The following is an 11,347-nucleotide window of genomic DNA, read 5'->3' on the forward strand; positions in this document are numbered from 1 at the left end:
ACCTTATCTTTCATAAGCCTTATAGGTAATTCTGATGCACACTAAAGTTTGTTGGCTGAAAGTCAACAACCAATAATAAACCGGTTTCTGCCAGAAACTGACTTGAGTGAATCCAGTTGTCTGCAACTTAACCCTGATTGAATCACAGTCTCTGCCCCCAGGTTGTCCATGGAAAGACAATAATGACAAAACAGCATGAAGTGCTGGAGATGAACAAAGCAGGGGTACCTTGCCTAGTCGAGAATGACTATAATAATAATAGCAACTTACCCATATCTATATCTATCTATCTATCTATCTATCTATTTATTTATTTATTATATATCCATCTCAAAAAATTTTAATATACCTGGCACAGTCGCACCCAACTGTAAGCCCAGCAGCTCAGGAGTCTGAGGTAGGAGGATCACAAGTTCAAGGTCAACCTCAGTAATTTGGTGAAGCCCTAAGCAACTTAGTGAGACCCTATCTCAAAATAAAAATAAAAAGGACTGGGGATATGACTTAGAGGTAAAGCAGTCCTAGGTTCAATCCCCAATACCCCTCCCCACCAAAATTAACATGGACTCTCCCTAGTTATACAGTCACACGCTAATTAATGAGGGGACACATTCTGAGAAATCTATTAGTGGGGGAAAAAACGAGAGAGAAATGCATTAGTGGTCAACTTTGTCTTTGTGCAAATGTCATGGTGTGCACTAGGTGGTCTAGGTCAATCAGTCTACATGACAATTGAATGCAACAAGAAGAGAGCAAACATGAAATGGAAGAGACAGCTTCCAGAGGAGCCTGGCACACGGGGTACAGCAATCCGTTTTTAATAAATGAAAGCATACTCTAAAATAATGAGTGCCCTCTTCAGCAGCAGTGTACTAAAATTAGAAGGATACAAAGAAGATTAGCCTGGCCCCTTGCACACACAAATTTGTGAAGCGTTCCAGTTTTTTTAACTTAATTAATTAAATAATAAGACAGGAGTGTAGTTCAGTGGTAGAACATCAAGGCCCACCCTTCAACCTCCAGAATCCAAAACAAAACAAGAAAAAGCATAGTCTAAAAATTATATGAACCAGGAACAATCATTTATTATCATTATCCAGTATTACATACCATACACAATTGTGTGTGTGGGCTTTTTGTTTCGATTTCTTTCATTTGGTTTTTGTGGAAATGGGGCTGGAACCCGGGGCCTCACACATGTTAGGCAAGCACTCCACCACTGAGCTACAGCTCAGCCCTGTACTGTACACACCTGCACATGCTGTACTTTTTGTAAGACTGGCGGTGCAGTAGGTTTGCTCACACTGACATCGCCAGCAACACGTAAGCAATGCACGGGGCTACAAGGTCATCGCAGTGACCAGGTCGCTATGCGATAAGAATTTTTCTTCTCCATTATAATTTTATGTGACTACCATCATCCATGCAGTCCACCGCGGATCAAAATGCTGTCATGGAACATGAATGTATTTATTTCTAAATATTAAATATACTCTGTTAAACATTATAAAACACACATACATAGAAACTTAAAGATGAAACAAAAAAATGAATATAAGCAGAAGTTCTAATACCTTCTTCAGCATCCTTGTGGATGGTTCTGACATGTTAGTAGAAGTAATCACAGAATTGAAGAAATTTAAATGAGAGTGCAGGAGGTGTGTGGGAACTATAAAAAGACAGGAGGCAATCAGGAGATGATGATGATAAGGGTGATAATAATAATAATTACCTAATTATTAGCAACTAGCTTATGATCATTTACCCCCAAAAGCGCCCCTGTGAAGTAGCACCATTATCCCCCCTTTTTCAGGTTGGGAAATTGAAACTCAAAGGTTCTCCTGACTAGTAAATGGCAGGACTGGATTCTGAAACCACAATCTGAGTCCTTCCATTACCAGTTTCTGGCTTGGGTTTCTGTGTGATTGGTGGAACCATTCACTGGGACAGAGGATGCTGGAAGAAGATCAGGTTTGGAGGGAAGAGGATAAAGTTTTGATGTTTAGGTGTTTAATACTATTCAGTATGTGAATCTGCAGAATCAAAGTCTGGCTGCAGAAAAAGACTTGGAAATTTTTGGCTTCTTAGCAGGAATTGCAGATATGTGTGGGTATAATCACCTTGATGGGAAGAAGCAAGCAGAGAGAAGTGAGAAACAGGAGTGGTGGGGAGGGAATGAATGGAGCGAGATTCTTGATGAGCTAGGAGCAGTGGGATTAGGAACATTGCAGGATCCTTATCTCTGGCCAGGAGGGGCCACAGAATTCCACAGAGCTGGGCTTGAATCACAGATCCACCTCCAACCTGCCTAACAACTGTGGGAAACAGTGAAATCACTGCCTCAGTTTCCTCATTTATACAATGGGAACAAAAATAGTATCTGCAATAGAGATGTTGTGCAGGTTAAATAAAAAATGATGTGAAGGCCCATAGGAAATGTATTAGACAGCTTTTTACTGCTGTGACCAAATTGCCTGACAAGGACAGCTTAGAGGGAAAGTTTACTTAGGTTCACAGTTCCAGAGGTTTAGTCCATGGACTGCCAAGTCCGTTGCTCTGGACCCAAGAGGAGGTAGAACATCAGGGTAGAAGGTTGTGGTAGAGGATCTCAACTCTGTTCACAGCCTCCAGGAAACAGAGAGATGGATGAGGAGGGGCCACAGGGAAGATGCATCCTTCCAGGGCACACCCACCTCCTCCAGCCCCATCCCACCTGCCTACAGTTACTACCCAGTTAGTCCATTCAAAGGAGGATGCACTGATTAGGTTATAGTTCTCACCATCCCATCACTTCACCTTTGAATATTCCTGCATTAACATAGGAGCTTCTGGGGAATATCTCATATGCCAGCATAACAGGAAGAACTCGATATTTGGTAACTATAATTAACTGATCATCTTTTTTAACCAGTGTTGTTGTCTGGGTTAGGAAGGACCAGGTAAGGATGAGTGCAAATGCAGAGAGTGCAATACCTGGGCCAGAGTGACAGCCACAGGGAGTTGTTAGTTGATGACCTTAACTTTGGAGCCAGTAAGGGGGAAAAGTCAAGAACTAAGAGTGAGAGGAGCAGGGGCTGTATAAATAGTGAGCAGAAGGACACAAATCCCTAAGAGCCACAGTGGAGACAAAGAGAGGATGTGAATTAAGCTCAGTCAAAAGGACCTCTGAGTGGAAGTGAAGGTGTTAATGATTATGCCATCTACCAAGCAACTCAGAAGGACAGAGTTGGATTATTCCAAGACTTATTAGAAACCCCTGTAATGCATTCTGCTGTCATATATAGCAAATTAGAATAAAAATAAAAATAAATTAAAAAAGAAATCCCCAATAATTGCGACAGTGTGCTGTTGACATACACCCAGACCAAAAAAAAAAAAAAAAACTGGTGGAACAGAATAAAAAATCCATAAATAAACCCATGCCTATAGGGACAACTGATTTATGACACAGATATAAAGGCAATTCTCTAGAGAAAGAATTGTCTTTTCAACCAATCAGTGAACATCCATATGCAAAAAACAAAAACAATAAACTGTGTTTTGTACCTTGAATAAACAAAAATTAACTCAAAATGGACTCTAGATCTAATTTAAATTATAACACTTTTTAAAGAAAACATAGGAGAAAATCTTGGTGACCTGGGGTTAGGCAAAGATTTCTTGAATATATTTCAAAAATTCAATTTAGTTTTAAAAAATATTAATTAATTGGGGCTGCATTTGTGCCTCAGTGATAGAGCACTTGCCTATCGTGTGTGAGGCACTGGGTTCGATTCTCAGCATTGCATGTAAATAAATAAATAAATAAAATAAAGTTTCACCAAAAATATCGATAAATTGAACTTCATCATAATTAAAGCCTTCTGCCCTTTGGAGGACATTATTAAGAGAATGAAAATATGGACCACAGACTGGGGGAAGTATTTGCAAAATATGTATGTGATAAAGGACTTGTATCCAGAATACCTGATGAAGTCTTAAAATTCAGTAAGAAGACAGTCTGGAAAAAAAAAGAAAGAAAGAAAATATTCTAATTAAAAAAAAAAAGGTGAAAGCTTTGAGAAGACACTTCATTTTAAAAAGACATATGGATGGCAATGACATCCAACATTATTAGGGAAATGCAAATTAACATCACAATGATGTGCCACTACATGTCTATTTGAATATCTAAACTCAAAAGTCACCTCAGTGTAGAGCCCTTGCCCAGCAAGCTTGAGGCCCTAGGTTTGATGGACAGCAATGCTCACTGCTCTCTCTACCCCCAAAAAAAGATCATCTATACTATGTACTGGGAAAGTTGCCTCTGGTCATACAAAATGGCATAGGTTGGCCTTTTCTTTCTTTTCAGTGATGCATTTTAATTATACGGAATCATGGATTTCATTATGGCACATTCATATGTGCAAGTTAGTTTATTAAAAGGTTAAACACACACACTAAGTAATCTAACCATCCCATTTCTAAGTATTTTCCCAAAGAAAGGAAAGTATATGTCCAGACAATGAATTGTGTGTGAATTTTATAGCAACTTATTCATTCATAACTTCAAAAACACATACACAAACTTTTAAGGAGTCCTTTCACAAGTGAATAAACTGGCATCTCCATGTGATATAATGCTACTGAGCTATCAAGAAGGAAAACTGCTAATATAGGAATATAGATGAATCTCCAAATCACATAAGGTGAAAGATGTGTATATTGTATGATCCCATTTACATAAAACTCTAGAAATGGCAAATTAATTTATAGTGACAGAATATAGATGCAATGGTGGCCTGGAAAATGGAAGAAGGGACAGAAGAATTACATAGGAGCACAAGGAAACTTATGAAGATGATAGACAGACATGTTCATTATCCTAATTGTGGCGATGGTTTCATGCGTGTAGACATAAGTCAAAATTGATCAAATTGCAAATTTAAAGTATGTGTAATGTATTATATGCTAATTATCTCTCTAATAAACTGTTCTTTAAAAAAAGAAAACAAAAAATGCATTCAATTTACATGGTAATTATGAAAAATAGGTGCCCTAAAGCCTTTGTGAATTAATTAAAATCATGGGGGCAGCTATGACTAAACCATGCATTAGCAGTTGGCTAGGGCTGCCAATATACCAGAGTCTAGTGGCTTAAACAACACAAATTTATCTTCTCTCAGTTACAGAGGATGGAAGTTCAAGGTCAAGGTCTTCTGAGGCCTCTCTCCTTGGCTTGCAGATGGCCACATTCTCTGAGTCTTTGAATGCCTGTCCTCAAGGCAAATCTCTTCTTATAAGGATATAAATCATGCCAAATTAGGTTCTATCCTCAGGACCTCATTTAAACTTAATCACCTCTTTAAGGACCCTCTCTCCAAATATAGTCCCATTCTGAGGAATACAAGGTTAGGACTTCAAGGTACGAATTAGGGGAGAACAACTCATGTGCCTCAAATAAAGCATGCTTTCCATTGATATTACCAAACTTAACCACATTGTTAATTGAGATGTAGCCTAATTTCTACCAGGATATTCTGGTTATGTGAGTCATACAATAAACAGATTACTTTGAGTCAACAATTCTAATAAACTACCCCCCAAGTATAGCTGAGCATCTAAAACCCCACAAAGAGAGGAGAGACAAAAGACAGAAGGAAATGTCTTCTTCAGGGGGTCAGAAGTGTCAGGGATGGTTTGGAGACATAAAGGCCTGAAATTTATTCCTTCAGGTGACATGCAGTAGGAACAGCATCAATGACAGAAAGATTCCTGATCACCAAGTAGCTCTTCCTTTCCCTTGAGTGTGACTTCCATCAACCTGGTTGGGTGGGCCCAAAGGAGATGTTAGGTCTGGTTCTTAGTCCCCAGTGACCAGGAAGACACCCCCATCATGCCTATGTGAGCTAAAGAAATGGCCCATTTCCAGGCAGGGCTCCTTTCTTAGAGTGGGGCCAGACTGGCAGCTACAGCATTTGGGAGCCCCAATTTCTGTTGATGCCAAGGCAGGAAATTCAAACTGAAGTTAGGAGGTATAGGAGAAGCAGGCGCTTATCTGATCATCACCTGCTGCCTGAGGTCTAAGCTCAAAGTTGCTAGTTCAAAAAGAGAATAAAATCATGGCACTTACAGGTAATGGATGGAGTTGGAGAATATTATGCTAAGTGAAGTAAGCCAATCCCAAAAAACAAATGCTGAATGTTTTCTCTAATATAAGGATGCTGATCCATAATGGGGAGGGGGCTGGGCATGGGAGGAATGGAGGAACTTTACATAGGGCAAAGGGAAGGGAGGGGGCAGGGGGTAGGAAAGAGGGTGGAATGAGATGGACATAATTACCCTAAGTACATGTATGAAGACACAAGTGGTGTGACTCTACTTTGTGTACAACCAGAGACATGAAAACCTGTGCTCTATGTGTGTACTATGAATTGAAATGCATTCTGCTGTCGTCTGTAACAAATTAGAATAAATAAATAAATTTTAAAAATACATTCAAAGAATTAAAAAAAACACACACTAACTTGTGCTTTTACTCAGATAATTTAATAAGACTGGGTTTAGAATATGATTAAACCTAGGGCCTAGAGCATACTAAGCAAGTGTCCTACTACCGAGCTATATCTCCAGCCCTTTCTATCTTGAGGCAGGATCTCCAACTTAGGATCCTCCTTCCTCAGCCTCTGGAGTAGCTGTGATGACAGATATGTGCCACCCTGCTTGGCTTTGCAATCATTTTCCAATTCCAAAACATTCTTCCTGGGCCTGGGATGAAAACTTCTTCTTTGAGTAAGACCCTGTAACTTGTGTTTGGAATTAGGAGGATGGATAGGAGAAAGGATCATTTATTTTTGTATTTTTTGCGGCACTGGGAACAGAACCCAGGGCTTTTTGTCCATCTGCCAGGCAAGCACTCTACAGCTGAGCTACACCCACAGCCCTGGAGTCAGGCTCTTAACCTGGACTTGAGTTGAGCTATAGATAGTGATGATCTGGATAAGAAGGAAACTTTCTCTTTCTGGCTGTTAGACATGCACACTTACCTTGCACTAGATCCAGGAGAATCATGCTCATTTTTCCCAAGATTTCATTTAAGATAAAAATAAATGACTGGCATTTTGTGAAACACATGACAATCTGCTCGTACTTTACAAAAACACTGACCTAGAAGCAGAGGGTCCAGGGACCTCCTTGTATCGCACTTTGAGACTATCTTCACCTGGAGCAGCTTCAGGTTCTTTGGTTTCTATCTAAACCCTCACAGGATAAATTAAGAGACAGAAGGCGCTTTTTATGGTATTTGAGCAAATCTCAAGCTCATGTGGGAAACTAGAGAAATATGATTTAAGAATTACTATCTTATTAATAATCCTTATTTATTAATAAATGGTCATTTATTGGACACTATATGCTGAGCACTGTTCAGCATATAGTGTTCTGGGTACTTCATACACACACATATGTATATGTATATACACATGTGTATGTATATTATCTCATTTAATTCTCACAATCTGAAGAATTACAATAGTCCCTCCTTTTCCAGTTTTGCTGTCCACAGTTGGTTTTTTGTTTTGTTTTTTAAAGTTTTTTTTTTTTTTTTTTTTTACTTTTTAAAACTTTTTATTTGGACACAATACCTTTATCTTATTTATTTATTTTTATGTTGTGCTAGGGATCGAACTTAGTACCTTGTACATGCTAGGCAAGCACTCTACAGCTGAGCCACCACCCCAGCTCCTGTTACAGTTTTAGTTACCCAAAATCAAGGTCCAAAAATATTCCTGCACAATAGGATATTTTGAGAGAGAAGAGACTCCATTCAAATAAATTTTATTCTAGGATATTGTTATATTGTTCTATTTTATTATTAGTTGTTGATTTTAAGTCTCTCAGTGTGCTTCATTTATAATTTAAACTTTACCCTAGGTATGTATGTGTACATAGGAAAAAACTATACGTATAGTGTTTGGTACTATCCAAAGTTTCAGGCATCCACAGGTTCTCACAGATTAACCCTCAAAGAGAAGGGGGACTGCTATATTTCCCAGCTCTGTCTGCAAAAGGACATGGAAACAATGACATTCCAGTATAGATGAGCACATCTTATGCAAGGATATGGGTCTCTAATTCCTATTCTCCATTAAAAGAACCAGGGCTGGCTGGGAATGTAAGCGTTTGTCTAGCATGAGCAAGACCCTTGCTTGGATCCCCAGCACCATAAAAAAAAAATGATAATAAGTAAATAAACGAATTTTACAAAAGAACCAGAGGTTGATCTAACTGAGCTGGAGTACATTATAGTGTTGGAAAGTAAGAAAAATCTCAAAAAAGGATACCCAGCATTAAAAGACAACAGGGACCAACCCAAAAGCGCTCCCAATGTTTGAAGCTGGAATCATTTCATAATGACAATATAATTAAATCATAACCCCCAGGATAAGATGAACACTCATAAACACTTGCTGTTGGCAAGATCACCAAGAGGATGCCATAATTAGTGGGCAACAGTTTGAGAGGAAACATAATGTTTGCATAGCCTGCCAGTATCTCCTTCAAGGTATTTATTAACTGAAAAGAGGAAAATAATAACTGTACAGTGGAGAAACCCAGCCTCTTAATCCATGACCAAGGTCAACATCACCAGTAATGAGAGCTACTGATTTCATAAATCCCTCCACAAGATACACCGGAAAGGGAGCATTCCTTATTGGCACCCTTGCTTTAAATCCAGCAGAAATCATCAGACAAACCCAAATGGAGGGACAGTCCACAAAATCATGAACTTGTGTTCTTCACCAGCAACAAAAATCATGAATGACAAGGAAAGATCAAGGAACTGTCACAGATTGGAAAAGACTAGAGAAATGACCCAAAGCCACATAAGATCCCAGGTCAAATCCTGAATCAGAAAAGGAACATCAGCAGGAAAGCTGGAGAACTTGGGTATAAAGCTGTAGTTTAGTTAACAGTGTTGTATCAACATTGATTCCTTGGTTTTGATCATACAAGATGTAAACATCAGCAAAGTTTACAAAGGATATTTGAAAGCCCTGTGTATACTTTTTATATTTTTTTCAGTAAGTCAAAAAATGTTTCAAAAGGAAAAGTTTTATTTTAAAAGTGTCTATGATATTAAAATAAGTTATCTTGCATCCTCAGCTGACCTGTCATGGCTACTTCTAAGGTTTATCTGTAGCCATGAGGACTTGTAAATTGCTCCCAGCAAGCGCAGTTCTAACCAGCAGCTCCATCTGCACGGGTGCCTGGCCCAGCTGCCTGGCTGCTTCCTCTCATTCATTTTTCCACATCAGCCAATAGGTTTGGGTAGAATTCCAAGGCCTTGCACTCTACTGGCCTAGAACAAGGAAGAGGAAAAGGAAGCAAAGAGCCAGAGGGTCAAACCTGCCTTCCTGTGCTGCTCTGCTAAGCTGCTGTTAGCTCCCACTGAGGAGGCCACTCTTTCCTTGTCTCCCAAACATTCCAGAATGACGTAGTCTAGGTTGGAACTATGATGTTCTTAACAGGATCGCTGTGTTTACAAAGCTGAGCTTGCAAGTCCCATTTGTGGGGAAATAACGACGTCGCTGCCAGACAGCGGCAAGACTATTCATGTTCAAAACCTCCTCCACCTAAAAGCAGGTTGCATCCTGAAAGGCTCTTTCTTCCTAAGTGCATTGTTTGTCATTCCAGTTGCCTAGGAGGGGTTTAAGCTTGCAGCCCTCTGATCTATTTCCACCAAATAGGGGTGTTCTAAAACCAGACACTGCTGTTGCTCTTCACTGGAGGGTGCACCCACTCTCACGTATATTTTCCCCCTACAAAAAATTTTTTTTCCCACGTTGAAAATTCCATGGGGAGAGATAACATCAGCGTGTCTTGTAAAAATCTCCTTAGTACCTTCCATAGCCACCACTGAACCACACTTTGAAGTCAGGCACATTCAAAGAGGCCTTATTCAGAGGAAATATCCATGGCTTGGGGCAAACATTTTTTTATCACTCCCAATCTCTAAGTCTTCAAGCTAACACCTGCCCTGCATTCTCCTGATGGAGCTGGTAGATCGTTCTGTGCTTCCAAGACACAGCACTTCTTTTTGGTTTAGCCCCTACTTTCCCTGCCTCTGGCTGCTTACAGTTAACTCCAAGGCAAGGCAGCTTTTCTATATTACACGGTTAACCTTCGCTCTTTAGAAACTTTGAAAATGATGAATGACTCAGTCCATACCAAAGGATAGTGTTCATTACTTTTTCACTGCTTTCCATTTTTTTAAAAAAAAATTATCTTTTATTCATAATCGAATACTTTGTAAGCCCTTCTATGAACATGAGGCAGGTAAAAAATGTGTGTAAACCATCTAGGCACTCTGTAGTGGCAGGTCAATCTTGTCTGGGGCCAAGGAGCCAAAGGTTAGGAATCCTGGTGCCTCTGGGCAGGTGCGGTGGCACATACCTATAATCCCATCAGCTAGGAATGCTGAGGCAGGAGGATGGAGAGTTTAAAACCAGTTTCAACAACTCAGTAAGCAACTCAGTGAGACCCTGCCTCTAAATAAAATATAAAAAGGGTTGGGGATGTGGCTCATTGGGTAAGCGCCCCTGGGTTCAATCTCTGGTATTAAAGAAAAAAAAAAGGCATTCGTAAAATACAGGGAGGAGAGCTGAAGATGTAATTTAGTGGTATAGTGCCTGCCTAGCATGCCCAAGGTCCTGGGTTCAATCCCCAGGACTGCAAAAGAAAATAATAATAATAAAGCAAGGGGGCTGGGGATGTGGCTCAATCGGTAGCGCGCTCGCCTGGCATGCGTGCAGCCCGGGTTCGATCCTCAGCACCACATACAAACAAAGATGTTGTGTCCACCGAAAAACTAAAAAATAAATTAAAAAATAATAATAATAAAATAAAGCAAGGAGGAAATTCTAAAGTTGATATTTAGCACACCATTTCTAGACCCACAAAGCAAGAAGCTATAATCCTCTGGAAACCTATTTATCATGTAAAAAAAAAATTGGACAGAAACCTATTTATCATGTAAAAAAAAATTGTCCAGAAATTTTTTAAATTAGTTACACTGGTTTTACAAGTCAAATACATATATTATCACTTCATTTTCAGAACAGCTATATGATATAGATATATTATTATTCCATATTATAAACTGAGGCATTGATGAGTAAAGTAAACTTAAATCCTAAGTCACACAGCTAATTAGGGGCCAGGCTGGGATTCAAACTTGGGTCTCTGAATGTGGAACTCTCAACCTCCAAGCTAAACTTTTCAACTGCCTCTGCCTCAGATGGACTCTAATTGTGGAGAACTGAGCATGCTCTGTACTCAAAGGCACCACCTCTCTCTCACAATACTC

General features: G+C 39.5%; 1 pseudogene; it reads left to right on the top strand.

Annotated features, from left to right (window-relative positions):
• The first annotated feature begins 850 nt into the window (after window positions 1-850).
• On the top strand, window positions 851-947 carry LOC113182495 (U6 spliceosomal RNA; annotated as a pseudogene).
• The last annotated feature ends 10,400 nt before the right edge of the window (window positions 948-11,347 follow it).

The sequence above is a fragment of the Urocitellus parryii genome, chromosome 2, assembly GCF_045843805.1.
Source record: "Urocitellus parryii isolate mUroPar1 chromosome 2, mUroPar1.hap1, whole genome shotgun sequence".
NCBI classification, from domain to species: Eukaryota; Metazoa; Chordata; class Mammalia; order Rodentia; family Sciuridae; genus Urocitellus; species Urocitellus parryii.